We start from the raw sequence: 16,987 nt of genomic DNA, 5'->3' as shown, positions 1-16,987 counted from the left end.
AGTCTGCAGACAGTCTCCACTCATATTTAAATGGGAGCCCTGATCCTCTTCAGACAGCTTTAGGAAAAAAGCGTTTAGGTCTCTAGCTTCGGATCAGCTCATATTAGCGGGTATAGAGAGCAGCCTCCTTGATTTCATTATTCTGTTTAAAAAAAGCACCTCTGACTCTACTTGCATTGAATGTGCTTATGCTTTCTAATTTTCACTGTGATTTGATCTGAACAACTTATCCCTTCAGTCAGCCTGCACTCCCCTTGAAACAAAAGAGAAAAGCTCCAGAAAGGTTTGATTCCCTGACACTCCCACAGTTGGAAACATATTTTTAAAGGGTTTTCCTGACTATTGTAGGGTCAAAGACAGGTGATGTAAATTGGAACTGACTGGAAGCAACTAGAATCTCGGTCAGGACTAGGAGTGGCCTTAAGAATCGAGTAGATAAACCTTCCTGAACCTAGAGAAGAGGGAATGAAACCCTGCATCTTCACCTTTGCCTTTCCTATATATCTGGGTATGTCATGCTAAAAAAAGAAATATGGTCATCAGAACAGCAAGCGCCCTTACAGGGCATTTCACTTCGTCTGGGATACTCAAAAGCATTTCTCAGGCCAGAGCCATGACCCAGCAGCAAGCACCATGGCATGATTTCTGTGCCAGTTTCGTGAGTGTTTAGACCAGAGAAATGCTGCATTTAGCAAATATAGCCACAGGACTCAGTGCGCTATTTGCATACCTAATCCACAGTAATCAACAAATGCAATCCAATATCATTGCTCCTGGTGGTTTCTACCAACCACTTGTACGGAGCAAAGGGCACAGCCGTGCTCTCTGGCGCTTTCTTCCAGGCGGTGATGTGCCCTATGAAGCCGTTTGTAAGCATGAGGTGGGTACTGAGAGGAGTTCCGCCACCACCTTGGTACGAACTACCCGTTCAGCACTACCTTCCCACACAAGCTGCAGCCTGTTGTAATTGCTCTAAGCACGTGCGTGTATCACCACGAGAGCACTGGTCCTGTCCCTGACTCGGTGCACACCTGAGACCCCACAGTCACTGCAGGGGCTCTGTGACCCCTCTCAGGCATGCTGACACGCCAGTGCTGCATGCGCTGCCTGTGCCTGGCGGCTTTTCTTTTAGCTCCTCAGTGTATTTGTATTCCTGCACGTAACTTGGCTGTACCAACATTTTCCTGAAGTAATTTCAAATGCAGTCAAGTCTCTACAATGCAGATTGCAAGAAAATTCTCTTTCATGTCTGTTGTATGGAGGCTTGCTATTATCCTGTAACATTTTATTTATATATTTCATGCGCTGTTTCTAAAGGGCTGTCAAATAACTGTCAATTATTTATTCATATCAGGTGGAGCAGATGTAGAGAAACTGCCATATCCAAAGTTAAAGAGCACTATCTCAAAACTTTGTAGGAAAGAAATAATTCAGATTTTAATAACCTTACCTTTTACTCATGTGTTTTTTTCCATTTCTAAGGTTTTTTGCTTGGGTTGATTACCATACACATTGCTGTAGGTGATTTTGTTTGAAGGTAGTTGAGTGAAAAATAAAGATTAATCTTGACTGAATTTTTAATCATGTTTGCAAATGAATTGCAGCAACCAAATACCAACTGGTGTGGAAATGCATTTATTAAGAACATATGGAATCGAAAATGAGCTGCTTGGTAACTTTACCAGCTCAGCAAGCTCCTTATGACTTGTTCCATAAAATTATTCATTTGGTAAACAATGGGATTGTCTTTAAGTAAGCTGCATTGGGGAAACTTTATATGTAGCAGTGTGTGATGATACAGGGGGAAAAGAACCAGAGATGGGGGACTGGGCAGCAGGGATGGGAGGCTGGGGAGACTGTTCAAACCTCTGTTCGTTCATAGGCTTCCTGTGGTAGCAGATGCCTGCTTTCTATGCTGCAGCTTATTTGTATGTAAAATGGAGAAGAGGGGCACTGATAGGTGTCACGTGATGCTCCATCATCTCCTGATGGAGGACCCAAAGCTGATGTAAAATGTATTTGAAAGGACTGAATGAAGTAGCACACAGACAGCTGGGCTGATGCATGTGGCATGAAGATCTGCTTTGTAGCAGTCCTTCAAATCCCTCGCTATAAATTGACATGCCCGGTGTTCCCGAGGGTCCAGGGGGACAGATTTGTCTCCTACCTGTCATCCCTCCTAGGAGCAGCTGCCAGCTGCCTCCAGCTGCCTCCCTCTCTCTCCTGTTGCACCGTTTCTAATGCTATTCTTTGGGTACATGAAGTGCTATTGATTCACTTCAACCATTGCTGCCTGCCCAGTTTCACTTCTGTTAATCCTTTTTCAGTACAAAGGCTCCAAGTACTCCCCTGGATTGTGGTGCAATCTCTCTTAACATTTCCCAGCAGCATGGGCTGATGGATTGTCTTTTGGGGCACTAACTTTCCGTGATGTTACTCTGTCATGTTGTACAGAAGAGCTAATGGTTTTGAGAATTCTTAAGGATAGTTTTGGTTAGATGCTGCTCCTATTGAAGTTGGTATGATGTTGTTAGTGATTCAAAGGAAGCTCAGTACTTTTATTAACAAAACCTACTTCTAAATTTTGACTCATTGTAGCCTGCTCAGATCAGCATATACCATCAGCCTGCAGCTTTTATCTGTTTTCTCAAACGTTGGCATCTCGGATAAAATGTTTGAGTCTATTCTTTGGTTTTCTACAAGCCAAATCCAGCTGACTGAAGCTGGCAGGTCTAATCTCAGTTTCATTGCTCCATCCTTACTTAGAAGGTTATAAATTCTTCGAGTTAGGAAAATAAAAGTCTTCTTGTAGCAGTTTATCTCTTCCTGAAACATTCAGGACTGGCTACTATCAGATCAGAGTAAGAAACGGTTTAAGCCAGTCTGTGATGACAAGCCCCGTACTCTTCCTGTCCATGCTCCTAAGGGGCGCGTAGTTTGGGATCGGGTTGTGTTGTGGTTTAACCCCAGCCAGCAACCGAGCCCCATGCAGCTGCTCACTCCCTCCCCCTTTGTGAGATAGCAGGGAGAATCAGAAAAGTGAGAAAACTCATGGATTGAGATAAAGACAGTTTAATAGGTAAAGCAAAAGCCACAAATGCAGGCAAAGCAAAGCCAGGAATTAATTCCCCACTCACCACAGCAGGCAGGTACTCACCCATCCCTGGGGCTGCAGGGCTGCAGCATGTGTCACGGTGACTCGGGAAGACGAACGCTGTAACTCTGAATGACATCCCCACACACCCAGCCCCCTTTTCTTCTTCTTCCCCCAGATTTGTGTACTTAGCATGACATTCTGTGGTGTGTAATGTCCCTTTGGCTAGTTGGGGTCAGCTGTACTGGCTCTGCTCCTGCCTGGCTTCTCGTGCACCTGCCCACTGGCAGAGCACGGGGAACTTGAAAAGTCCTTGATTTAGAGTAAGCACTACTTAGCAACAACTAAAACAATGTGTTATCAACATTATTCTCACACTAAGTCCAAAACACAGCACCATATCAGCTACTAAGAAGAAAATTAACTGTATCCCAACAGAAACCTGGACAGGTTGGTTTTGGCTTCTTTTGTTTTTCACACCACCACCACCCCGCCTGAAGAAAACATTTTGGGAGAATTTTTTTCTGGTTTCATTTTAAAATCACCACATACCCTTGCAGTGTTCATCACTTTCCCTGTATTATTGTTGTAGACAGTGTTAAGATCCTAGCTGATTGAGTTTATTGATTTCTGAGTGATCTCTTGAGTGTTATTTCACATTCATGTTCTGTCAGCATTGTGTAGACAGCCTGTGTTAGAGAATTTTGTATTTATTATACATGAAACTACTGCTCTGCAGACTTCCAATTTCAAGGCATTGAATGGATGTAGGAACACAAGGGACAGTGCGCACTGTCTCTCTACAAGGCACTTTTTATTTGAATACTTCCGAAATTAAAGAAAGAAAATTTGGAAAAGTATATTCAAGGCAGATTTATTTCTTATTTTCTACAGTAACTAAGTCACATCTAAGAGCACAGCCCCATACTGCTTTGGAAGCTTACGGGAGGAAGAAAAACAAAACATGCTGTCCTGAATTCTTTGTGCAGGCTACTTTTTTCCATAAAAACCTTTCATGCTTTGTTACATGTAACAAATTGGTTTTTGTATCCTCTAGATCATTTTTTTCTAATTAACATTGGTATTTGAACTCTTGTTTCTGAGCTAGGTACTAACTCCAGAAGCCTACTGCAAACCTTGACCTGCTTTGCGCCTCTCCGAAGCTCTGCAATAACATTTTATGAAGACACGTTTGGAAGTGTCATTGTGATATTCTAGGCTGGCCATCATCCTGATGCCCTACAGCAATGCTACAGCTTACTGGGATACCTTTCCCTTCCCACTTGTCTCTGAGCTATTTTAGGCAACAGCCAGTTAATCCTTTTCTCTAGTAATACCCCTCAAAGGGTTTGCCCTGAGCGGTGATGTTGCACTCTCTCTCAAAGGATGCTCTTACAATGCAGTGACCAAAATGTCTTATAAAACCAACCCAGAAGTACGTTAGGCGTAACGTTACTACTACTTTTCCACAGACCTTGACGTTACCGAGTCAATGCATGCCAGACAACATTGTGTCTATCAGCATGATGTTCATTCAACTTTCCTCACTGCGTCATTTCATAAAGCAAGTTTTAAGAAATGCCAGGAAATTGTAAATGTTTGAAATCAACAGAATCCAACAATCTTAAAAAAAAAAAAAAAAGACAAAAAAAAAAGGTGCGCCAGTTTTAATTCTTAACATCATGCATAGTTTGCACGTTTTTCAGTGGGACTCTTGGGGACATAGGATGGGTCTATATCAGTCGGCAATTGCCCAGCCTGGACTCCTTAGAAGTCTAATGCCCTTCATTTTCCTGCTGCTTAGTTGATGATAATGGCCACCAGGAGCAACGTTTTAGAGGGAAAGGGAAGGGGAATTGTGTTAGACCTCTGGCAAAATGCTCTTCAAGGGAAAAACCTCAGATTACCCACTTTGAATGAGCAGAGAGCAATCACAGAAATCTATTAAAGTAAATTTCTCACATATCAAGTTGGGTTTTTTTTTTTTTTCATTTTTTCCATATCTAGTGGTTTTTTCCTGCTTATCCTTGGCTGTGAGCTTCAGTCTCTCACATGATGTAAACAGCAGCTAACAAACCAAGAGCTACATCTATCTTATCTGTCATTAGCTTTCAGCTTTCCCATCTGCCGTCAAACTGGGCTGTGGGTCCTGGAAATATCACTCTAATCTGTCAGCAGCTTACTTCTGTGTCTCTTAGTCACTCAGTCCAACCTCAGACTGGTATTTATTTGTTCCTATATAATGACATTTTTCTTGCATTCTATGAAATACCATATCTTTCTGCAGTGAGTCTTGTTGGGGTTTTTGTTTGTTTGTTTGTTTTTTTCCTTGCTATGGCTGTGCTGCAATTTGCGATGAGTCAACTTTAAAAAGTTGGGTCAGGTTCCCTGGAGTTCAGAGGTTTCTCTGCCTTTAGTGAAAACTATAGCCCCATGACACTACCCAGAGGGGAACACGATCATGCACTTACAACCACAGTTTTCCTGTGTATCTGTTTTGTTTTAAATATTATTCCCTCATTTTACAGTATGCAGATCGCTTAATTTAATTTTCATTGGCAGTTGTTGAAACTTAGTATATTTTAGTAGCTCCTAATAGTATTTGGTAATGTTCTTTTTTAAAACTGATGATTGAAAATCTTAATTTTAATATAATTGCATAATGCTAAATTGTGAAGCTGTGCCAATTTACTGGGATTTGAGGCAGCCGACCCATTTTTGCTTGTTTAACAGATTTCTTTCTCTGGTAAATGAAGGTTCAAATAACATTCAGGATGACAGAGGCAAATCACCTACAAAAACACAATGCTAGGTGATTTTAAGTTGTGGTTTGATAAAAGTCCCAGGGTATGGCTACTGCATGACAAGCTATTATAATAGACGTGAGTGAGGTCAAAGGCAGAAAAACCAATGATTAAGATGTATTGCCACAGAAATGTGAAATCTTTTGGGATACATGCAATCTTGAACTAAATGCCAATAAATGTAACAAAAAGTAGACAAGATACGTGTTAGAGAGATGAATGAGGGGGATTCGTGGGCTCAGGAGGTATGTGGAGAGCGTTCAGGAAAAGAGGATTCTTGTGACAGTATGGTAGACCTTTATCCAGCAGTGTAACAGGCAGTAATATCGGTCAAAACAGATACTGCAACTAGAAAAGGACATTGTTTTCTCCTCTATCAGGAGAACAGAAAATAACAGCCTCAGCTCTGCCAAAATCAAAACAGCTAACACTTACTAGTGTCGACACCTTTGCTTCTGTCATGAAGGGCACTTGTGCCGTTTCCTCATGCCTTCTTTGTTGGTTTTGCTGTGGCATAAATGTTGCTTGACGGATCTGAGGTAGTCAAGTGCAAGGAGAACCGAGCAACTAATGATATCTGGGGCTGAGCTGCTGAGGATAATCTGTGTTTGCTCTGTCTTTCACAATGTGACGTATGCGGTGCCCTGGCTCTAAGCAAAGGCAGAAAATTGTGCCAATTCCTAGTAAACTGAAAAACAGGTCATTCAACTTCATGTTTACAGTGACAATTAAGGCAAATGGTAATGAGCTTAGTAGCAAATTAATATTAACCTCCCAACTTCACCAAAACTCTACTTTAAACTACCTGTGCTTTGCTCTGCTTATATCTGATGCTCATGAAGAAATGAGAAATACAGAGCAACTTCCATAAATCTTCCTGAGAGAAAAAAAAAAAAAAACTTTTCAAAAATAAAAAGCCTCTCTGCCATAAAGTCTCCAAATATAACTTGGTCATATTTTCATTAAGTCAATGGTGAGAAACCTGCTGTCCACTGCAATTCTACTGCAATAGAGTCAAACAGCCAGAACTACTTCCGAGGGGGAAGAGTTAACTGTGCAGAGAGGCCATTGCACACAGCCTTTTTGTCCTTGAACTGCCTCTCACATTTATTCCAAGCTCAGCTGAGTCTCAGCTTCATGCATTAAACCATCCTTGAGCCATGCCCACAGTTTTCCGGGTTCTGCATTCATCTTTCTATGTCTTGTATTGGCACTAAACTAGTTGGAAGATTTGTTTCTAATAACTAACTAGCATGGAAGATTGAGGTCACTTTTGAAATCCAGGGTGTGGAAGGATGGAAGACACAGGCAACGTATAACGAGCATGTTATACTTTCTCTACTATAGATCCTACTTACCCCTATTCATATCCCTGGAGAACTACAGTAATCTGGATTGAAGATAGTAATAGCACAGTGAGTTCTCTTCTGTCCTGTTTGCTGTCTTTAATATTACACTGAGACTGAAAATTCTCAGGGGAAGGGTTCTGTCACAATAGCACAATCACTATGACAAGGGGAAAATTGCCTTTAGATGCTATTCGATAAAATTCAAATCACGGTTGTAATAATCAATGTCTTTCTTGGCTAATTCATGAAGTCTACACACAGCATAGCATTATAAACGTGTCCTCTTTGCTGTGCTTGATTTTGTTAATGAAGTAATGAGCAAGAATATAAAAGAACGTTCAGCTCCATCCTTCTCCCTGGATTCACCTTATGATTCTTACTCCAGCTGCTACATCCTCTATATCAGTTTCTGTAAGATGGGATAATAGCCCACTGGCATCATGCCCTACCTTTCCATCACCTTGGACACAATCGCTGGGCTAAGCTGTTTCAGAGCAACTTTGCTAGTTATTGCAAAGATAGAATTAACCAAACTGCACTGCTGGTGTGCCTGTAAGTCCTGGTGAACCACCTACAAGCAATAGATCAGTTTTGATCATCGGAGCTCAGTAATTCTTAATATCTGTTCTTTGCTTTCACAGTGAAGTCCTGTGGTTGCAGAAGAAATGTTTGCTTTTCAGACCAACTTACAAAACTGGAGAAGGAATTAGAACTTCCTTCATATAACAATGAAACTATTCATATGAATAGTTTCATCCTTATTCGATTCTGTATGGAATTGAACTGACTTACATGGTTTGAAAGTCTTTGGCCATTTGTGGCTTCTCTAATTTGTAGCGTTTTCAATGTATCTGATCTATAACTGTATCGAGGCATAATTCTGATCTGTCAGAGATCAGGATTTAGGGCAAAGGGAGGTAATTGTACCTGCAATCAGTAGTCCCTGCTTTCCTGTAAAGGGATCTATAGGACAGCCAGCATCAAGGCTGCCCCGTTTGTATCCCTGTGCTCCTGTACTACAGCCCTGTGGGCAGTGTTCAGCTCTGTGGAGTATCAGCTCCTGGCCAAGGGGTTTATGATATCCCATTGGGTGAGGGAAACGCAGATATGCTAAACAAATTCCTGCAGTCTTTTTATAAAAACATCTTATTTTAGATTTTGTATTCTTTCTTTAAAAGTGACATCTGCTAGGCACTTCAATTCATTTTATCTGGTGTATTTTTATGTGAACCTGGTGTACAGGCAAAAATCTTTTTCCCCTGCATGGCCATATCTAACAAGGCGCTCTCCTTATGAGTGACGCCCTTCAAACAACTGTAACACCGCCGGCTGTATTCTTGCTGTGCTCTTATTTAAACAGAACCTAGCATTTAAAACTTGTACTTTTCTTTCATTCTGGCAGAAGCTGTTTTCTTCACTCTTCATTACTTTTAAGCCATTGAACTCTCAGTCCTACAAATACTAAAAATGCACAGAGGCCAACCAGAGCACAAGTGCTGATCTGCCACTGGCAGTGGGGAGGGTGAGTATTTGCATCAGTACTGGATTCATAGGGCAAAGTCAATAATGAAGCAATATTTATAGAACTTGGAGATGATTGTAAACATACTTCAAAAAAAATTCTCTTCAACAGCACTGAAAATGTAATAATCAGTGATCACAAGTGCTTGAGTTATTTTTTTCCTGTTCTTATAGCCAGGCATTCTTATAGTACTGTTTGTGCTGTTTCCATTCCTGTATTAATATAATTTTGCTCCAAACAATAAACATAGCAAGAAACTGATTAATCAGGCATGTTGGTGAAGGGCAGACTCCAACAGTTAGCAGTGTTCAATACAAGGTTCACCTTAGCTCTGAACCTTTGAAATACCATCTATGACGCATGTTTAGTGCTTCTGCATCTTATACATGTTTTCTTCATAGGACAGGTTTCCAATAAAAGATGATCTGTATGTTTTTTTGGGGCACAAAAACTACTTCTTTGTTCATTGCCCATTCAGATTCATCACCAGCACTTTAAGGTGGTGCTGTGTTGGAATGAATACCTACTTCAACTCTTGTGCTCTCTGGTAGAGCTGGTTCAGTGGCCAGACAAGAGGAGTCTTATTACTCAGGCACCACAACTTAACAGAGAAGGCTGAACTCAGAGGAGTTAGCTGCACACCAGAGCACACAGCTCCAAAGAGGAGCTGCTCACCCAGAGACCTTCCTGGACCATGTATCAAAACTATGTATGGATGTAGCCATATCTGTTCTACCCAGCGGTAGAAACTTTTGCTTTGCAGCAAGGAACAGGCTCAGGCAATTAGAGATGCATGGAGCTGTAGCTGGCTTGAACTAGTCTCCTCCACCTGCACCCTGTGAGTCAAGGATTCAGTCAGAAATTAAAAGAAAAGTTGAAGATTAGGATTTTTATCTGAAGCCTGAGCCTTAGTTGAACTGTGCTAGGGACAGCATTCTTCTGCCCTCCCACAGAGATGCTGTGAGCTCACTGCTGGGTAAAGCTGTCTGTTGTGGAGGAGTCGTCAGGTACTGCCAAGTCAAATTAAATGAGAAATCATCTGAACTGTGCACGGAGAATGTGGTGCAAGTATATATATTTTCCCCACCTTCTCAAAAAAGTTCAGCCAGTGATGTATTTCAATGAGGTGTTTGGAAATACTTCAAACATCTGTGTTACAGCTGATGACTTCAAAATATAGGACCAGCTCAGAGGTCACACCCAGAAGTGGCAGCAAGGAATCAAACTGAAAATAGTAAGATCATTTCAGATAAGATCCGGTTTATGGTAAAGCAGCCAAATATAAGGAGGACATAGTCTTATCAGGAGGAGTAAGCCAGCTCACAGTGGAGTTAAAGCCACTATGAAACTCTCTAGGGCAGAAAGGTCCTGTAGAAGATGCAGGGGACAACTGGCTCCAGTGACACATCACGCACTATTGAGACAATGGTTAAAGGAGCCAGTAACTTCATGGTGGTCATAGGAGTGTGCCAAGATTTGCATCAGCTGAAGAAAATCCTCAGTGTAATACCAGTACATCTGCACCAAGCACATTTTTTTTGTAAAAGCATGTCTCCTGCAGGGGTGAGGTCTGCTTGCAAATGCCCCGTGCGTGAGCTCTACTGGGAGGACAAAGCAATGCCAAAACTGAAAAGGAATTGCTAACTATTTGAATTGTATCAGAGGAAATCTATCAGTAAATATGTGAAGTATTGGTTGATGTGATGTGTTAGCAAAAAATACTATGAAGTGTATTGCTTTTTGAAATTGCACATACCTTGAAACCCAGTGTGCAGTGAAACAAGGTGAAGCCAGTAGCTATCAGGGCTGTAACTGCAGTCTGGGAGCCATGCTGAGACACAGGGAGGAGTAAGATACAGCTGTAATAAACATCTGAGATTGGACTACACAACTGGGATAAAAGATAGATAGCAGACTTTTATATTAGAAGAATTGCAGGAGCAGCAAGTGCTACCTGTACAGAACACAGTTAATCAGAGTCTGCACCTTCCTTGACGGAGACACGGATTGCATCTGGACGCTTGTAAGATCAGTTCACAGTAAGATGATTGTAAGGTGTTCGTGACAACTCAAGGTTGAGATCTGCATGGCAATTTCCTACAGGTTCTGCTCACAGACCAGAGGCTGAGAGAGAGGTAAGGACTAATGGGAGACTTTTTTTTGAGGTGTTATTGAGTATGACAGGTTTAAGTATACAAATGGGAAATCTCTATCATGGTACTTCTTTTCATAATTGGTTTTGTACAATTGGAAGTCCTCAGAACTCTAGCACGTGAGCAGGCTTTGCTTTATAGTCCTGACTGTTAGGGCAGTATTTAATGAAGAGTTCTGGTCTTAACTTTGCTGCCTCCTTGACTTTCCACATGTCACAGCTGATCAGAAACATTAAAAGAGAGCCTTCCTGAGTCCCAGGCTGGACCTGAGCCACCAGGCAACACAGCAAGTGCTGTGGTGTTTTCTGATATTGTCATGATGCTTTATGGTGAGACTTTCTTACCGGATGGGCTAATTGCATAATGTTTTTTGTTTAGACTTGAAGTTATCAAATGCCCATATTGCTCTGTCCCAGGGAGATTTCCAGACAACACTGCCCACGCTGAGAGCTCTCTTCAAATGGAACCTTCCTCATTTATCAAATCCCTATTCCTCAAGACAGTTTGTGAAATTAGATTATCTATCACTATTTCACTCATAATGTCAGTCTACGTGTTCTTTAATCCACATCATGAGGAATGGTAAATTCTTCTATGTTCAGGTTCATTTTATTCCTGTTTTATTGTATAACTTATGAATTATAGTAGTTGGGACAGATATTCCATGCCATAGCCTCAAAATATACTTGATGAGCCGCTCAGCATCTGAAAACCCACCTTATCAGTTGTTGTCAGCACTGTTCTTATTTGCTATTTGTCTTATTTCCTTAGTCCTGACCTTGAAGGCTGTTCACAGCTGTTGATTTGAATAGGAGGTCCACCAGTCCTGCCCATAGAAACACAGCCACAGCCACCAGAGAGAAAAAAAACATGCTATTGTGTTTTGGTTGGATTTGTTTCTTCAGGTTATACTGTCTTTCTATAGAAGACCTGATACAGTGCAGTTGTCTATGTATAGATTCCTTTATAAGTAAGATCAATATGCACAGAATCAGTTTAGTAGTAAATGTAACTCATCTAGAAGAGAGAAATAGCTTAATTTAGCCCAAAATTTGACTCTGTCAGTGGCTGATTGTCAGTGCTGAGGGGTGAGAAATGTAGATCATCACAATGGCTCGCAATCCCTGTTTAGCTTGGGTGTCACGTTGTTCTCCTTGTTAGAGTTCATGAAGCAATTTCATGTATTTTATTATAACATGCACATCAGTATGGGGTCGTAGTCACCGCTTCTGCACACACATACGTGTTTGTTTAAGCATGGAAATAATCCTGCTGAAATGAGTGAGTCTAGCCAAAGCCTGAAGGTAAGCAAGGAGTATTGCAAGGTCATGGCTTTAGTCAAGGATGTCCAAATAATGGCCAAAGGGCTGGATTCAGCTTGTAAGGCAGGGGGTTTGGCCTCTGGAAGTGTTAGCTGGCTGGTTGGAAGGCAAACAACGTAGAGGATTTTGCTCTGCATGTAAAAGCAGATAATACCTGGCACGTTATTATGTGCTATATTTTACCTCCTGGATTTGGTTGGCTTGGTCTGATCCTCCCAAGGTGGCTGGAATTAAGGGGGTGTATGAGCAAGAGGGTTTAACTGGCCTGGCCAGTCAAACATGAACTTTGAAAACAACCACACCTGCATGATCTTCAGCAATTTGGGACTATTTGATTTTATCTCAGTGCTTGACAAAATAGCATATTCTTCCTCTAGTGGATCAGTCAGCTTTATGTAGGATTGTTGTCCCTTAAAAATTATTTTTCTAGGCTTAGTACAGACTTAGTACTATGCTGCTGCTTGTTTACCCGTCTCATTCTAAACTTGTGTTACTCAATGTAGAATTTGATACTATATATAAATATTGTGCTTGACAAAATAACAAAGAAGCGTTAACAAATGGCAGTAGTAATTGCAGCATATCCACACTAATTGGTAGGTAGCGTTACAGTATACTGTATGCAGCTAAGCTATGTCGGAGCTACAGAATGTCTTCTTGACATTACCTGTCTATTACGTGCAAATAAAACACCACCACAAGAATGCTTATGCTGGAAAATCAGGCATGGGGAAGACTGAAATGCTTACAAGGTGATGGCCAGTCCTTCCTCCTTTTTTCAGTCTTTTCACCTCCATCTCTTTCCCCTCATCCAGTAAATCCTTGGTTCCCCTCTTTGTAACGCCCGTTACCCTCCCTCTCCAGATCCATTCTCAGTTATTGGGCTCCCTGTCGGGGTTGCACGTGGGCTGTACACAGGGGAGTCAGGAAAGCTGCTGCCTTTCTGCTGGCAAGTGATTTTCTTTGCAGGCAACCTTGGAAGAAGGAAGTGAAGACTGAGAAATTGAACTGGCTTAATCAAACCTCAAAAACAAAAACTCGGAAACAGCAAGTGCAGGAGATACATTAGTGAAAGGGTCTCCAGTGTTTTTGCTTATTGCATGGGGATGTACTGAAATATGAAAAAGAATGAGAAAATATATTTTTAAATTTTCACTTGCCATAGTGGAAGGAGATGGCTGGCTGTAATCTCTGCTCTTTACCGGTTGTGTGACTGGGCTGAATTTGTCCTGCTGCTGCAGACAGAACCTGTAGAAACTCGAGGTCTGAACAACAGGGCGAAATTTTACAGACCCCTGGCTCATGCCAAAGACCTACACCCAAACCCTACCAAGCAGATCACATTCAGATAATAAACCTGCTGGTCTCACTGAGGTGCACCGAAAGCACAGCCACCCTTTCTGCTCTGCCTCATGACTAGGATTAGATCTTGGTTTAAATCTTGGGTTACCTTCAGTTTTTCTGGCTCAGTAGCTTTATTAAAGCCTGACATCAAAAGATGTGATAACCATTTTGATAATCAGTAGTGGCTCAGAGATGTCAGCAAAACTTTGGCTGGTTTATTTGTAGGGCAAAATCCTCTACTAGCATGAATCTCTGTAACTCCCATGATATCCAAGAAGAAATTGATTTATACAGAGTAGGATCCAGTCTCATATCTTTCAGAGTTTGCCTGACACCTATATTAATAAATTTGAATCATTTTTCCCTTTCCGTTTTAGAGGGAAACCCCTGAATAATGAAAACAAGACAAACTTTCAAAAGCAACAGATGAAAGAATAAAGCATTTAGTAACTAACCCCTCCCCCGTAAGTAATTTGTTAAAACCAGCAATAACTATCGTTGAAGAGATTAGTACTCTGTGGAGATCATTCTTATTTGGCAGGAAAGGTCAGAATGGTATCACACGGCAGTGCTCCCACCTGGGTGCTCAGGTTAAAAAGATGTTTTATGAGAAGTCCTCCTCTGTTATCAGACTCTTAAAGGTGGCTGCGGCTTCAGAGTGCTTTGCTCATTTGCTGTTACATGGCAATTTTCCAAAGGCAGGCAATAGCCTGGTGCTTAATCTACTGCAGTTTCTGCCATTTATGCAGAAGCCAAATGTTCAGTGTTGTTTGGGGGGAGAGCATCAATAACGTCAAAGTGGTGTAATGAAAGTCAACACCTGCAAGGCTCTACCTAAGCACGAAGTTGAGCTCCCCCTTTTAAAATAATGCATCTGCTTAGATACATATCTATCTTAGTATGTTTAACGTTTTCTCTGGGGTTCCAGAAACTTCCTATGTGCCTACTTCCTCATAATGAAGAAAGATATCAGAGTGCCTTGTTTACCTGAGGCGCACAAATAGGATTCTCTCGGTCCCTCTGGCCTTGCTTGCTCAGCGGAGGGTACTGTGTGGTAGGTTCTGCAGCCGTTTCTCTCTGTCCCGCGGTGTTTTCATACAATGCACAACCTGGCCGGAGATGCAAAGCCCTGACATTTCAGAAAGGGCTGGGCTCTTGACAGGCCCCCACGTGCACACTTTGCAGCCCAGTGCTTGATCTGGGAATTGCTGGTCAGGATGATAAAAGTTTTACTGATCTGAATAGCGCTGCATGAGACATAGATTGGAAAGGTGTTTGGTCCTTCCGCGTTTTCCAGTGCTGTTACCCAGACAAACGCTCAGAGACTTTATTGACTGCTTTTTTCAGCAAATGTTGTTGAGGACGTGGAACTATCAACTTCAGGACTTGGGGTCACCACATTCGGTTGCCATATAATGGTAAAAACATAATAGCTTACAGAAATAACTGTTTCTCGCATTCTTTAGCAAAAAGTCCTTTCCTGGCTTTGGCAGGCCGTGCTGAAGGAAGCCTCCATCAGCTTTTAGAAGATTTTATCCCAGTGGAAGGACTTGGTACCTCAGTTTTCAGGTTTAGAGCAAAATTTGGCTAAGACTTTGGCTACTTAAAATTTTGGTCCCCGACTCGGCACACTGGTTCTCTTCAACGAAGTAGTGACGTATTTGAATCCCTTTTGGTTTTTATGAAACTCTGTGGCTTTTCTGAATTCAGCTTTTAACATTGGATAAAGCAGCTCACAGAAGTCAAAAGATAAGCTGCCTTTTGACTTCAAAGGGCCGTGTATCAGACCTTCATTTGTCTGGCTGTTTATCAGGAGGAAACTGATTTCTGAGGACAGGAAAATGTTTTGAAATAAAAAACACAAGTGGGAGAAGAAAACCAAATCTTTTAACAATATTTATATCTGGACTATACGTCCTTGAAATAAAACATAGTTTGTATTTTAACATTTGAAATAAAACATAGTTTGTATTTTAACATTTGTAATAACTTTTTGTGTTGAGGTGAGAAATTTTGACTTTGCTAATGCTGATGTTCTCATTATGCCTCCCTGTGTTTAATCTTAATCACTTGGTGTATCATAATGCTGATTAAATTGTCTCCTCAAGGATCTCTTTTATATTAAAATCCTGTCTGTTTTTTTTTTTTCAAACACTGCACAAAGAAACAAAAACTAATTAATTGCATTAATAACATTTTTTAGGTTCCTGTACTTTATCTCATGCTTAGACTTTGCATCAAGTCTGCTGCATAATGCACTGCTGTGATTTTAAGATTATAATAACCCATGTATTTTGTAACTGGGCTTCCCTATTCTGCTTGTGTTCATAATGCACATTTAGGCTTTGCAGTTCATGATCAAATTCGCAATCAAATTGAGTTCTCAGCATGATTCATCTAAATGTGTTCTTTTGATGGGCTGAAGCAAGATATAGTACAGACAAAATGCATTCACTGTGGCCATGGTTTTTGCTTCTTATGTAGCAGGTTAAAAGACGATGGACAGAATCCTGAGCTGATATACCAGCTAAATCAGAATTAAATGGGGCCGGTGGTGGAAATACTTATTCCGATGGATGACTCTTCATGCAAGTAGTCTTATAGCGAGCTGCTTGGAGCTGGGTGAATGTAAATTCACAGGAACAGAGTATTCCATGTGGGAGCAGACCATAGAACTCCAGATTTACACTGAGTCTAAGTGTTTACCAGTTATAAGTTATTTTGTGTACGATCAGGATGTATACCTGCCTGTCTCAAAATTCTATGAAATAGTTCAAAGCAAGCAAATCTTCATTCCATTGTTGCTTTTGATAAAATAAGGCAAACTAATGCCCAAGGCCTGTCAGCATCACAGAAGAGGAAAAGAAAAATATTTTGCCATAATTGGACTTCCCTTCAATAGCAGTCATTCGGAAGCGGGTATAGCTTTGTGAGCATTTGAGTATAATGCAACCCATTGGGTGTCAGCCTTGGACAATTAGTAAGCAAAAGCTATCACCAGAAGGCAAAAAAGAAAAGGGATTAAAAAGAATTAAATGAGGCAAAAGAAATTCAATAATTTCCATTTGTAAGGAAAGGATATAATAAGACAGTGATGCGCTGCAGATTTATCTCTGGAGTAAAATCAGTCTTTATAAACATACAATGCCTTCCTTTACCATCCTGCGGTATCCCTCACTCTACGGAACTGAATCACACAATTCAGGGGTAAACTCATGACATCAGGCTGTAGAAAGAGTGGCATTCACAATGATACCAAGCAAAGGTAATTTATCTTCATACAACTGGTTAGTGGCCCTTAAGAATTTTCTATTAGCAACAAATCCTGTGTATCAAATGATGACATTGTGCATGCAGTATGGCCAACCAGTTATCTCCTTCCAAAAAGAACGGCAGCTA

The 16,987-nt window shown here is 41.1% G+C and overlaps 1 long non-coding RNA gene across 7 annotated transcripts in view; it reads right to left on the bottom strand.

Annotated features, from left to right (window-relative positions):
• The window catches only part of LOC114017506 (uncharacterized), a 31,365-nt gene extending 24,885 nt beyond the window's left edge, over positions 1–6,480 (bottom strand). For 5 of the 7 annotated variants that reach the window (XR_008734251.1, XR_008734250.1, XR_008734243.1 and 2 more), the window contains exon 1: positions 6,334–6,480. This is a non-coding gene — a long non-coding RNA (uncharacterized LOC114017506). Of the gene's footprint in view, positions 1–3,157; positions 4,191–6,333 lie in introns of those variants that run through there. The other 2 variants (XR_003562601.2, XR_008734244.1) reach the window with 2 other exon arrangements.
• Between the last annotated feature and the right edge of the window lie 10,507 nt (positions 6,481–16,987).

This window comes from Falco cherrug, chromosome 1 (genome assembly GCF_023634085.1).
Source record: "Falco cherrug isolate bFalChe1 chromosome 1, bFalChe1.pri, whole genome shotgun sequence".
Lineage (NCBI taxonomy): Eukaryota > Metazoa > Chordata > Aves > Falconiformes > Falconidae > Falco > Falco cherrug.
This window is presented reverse-complemented; position numbering and strand designations above follow the sequence as displayed.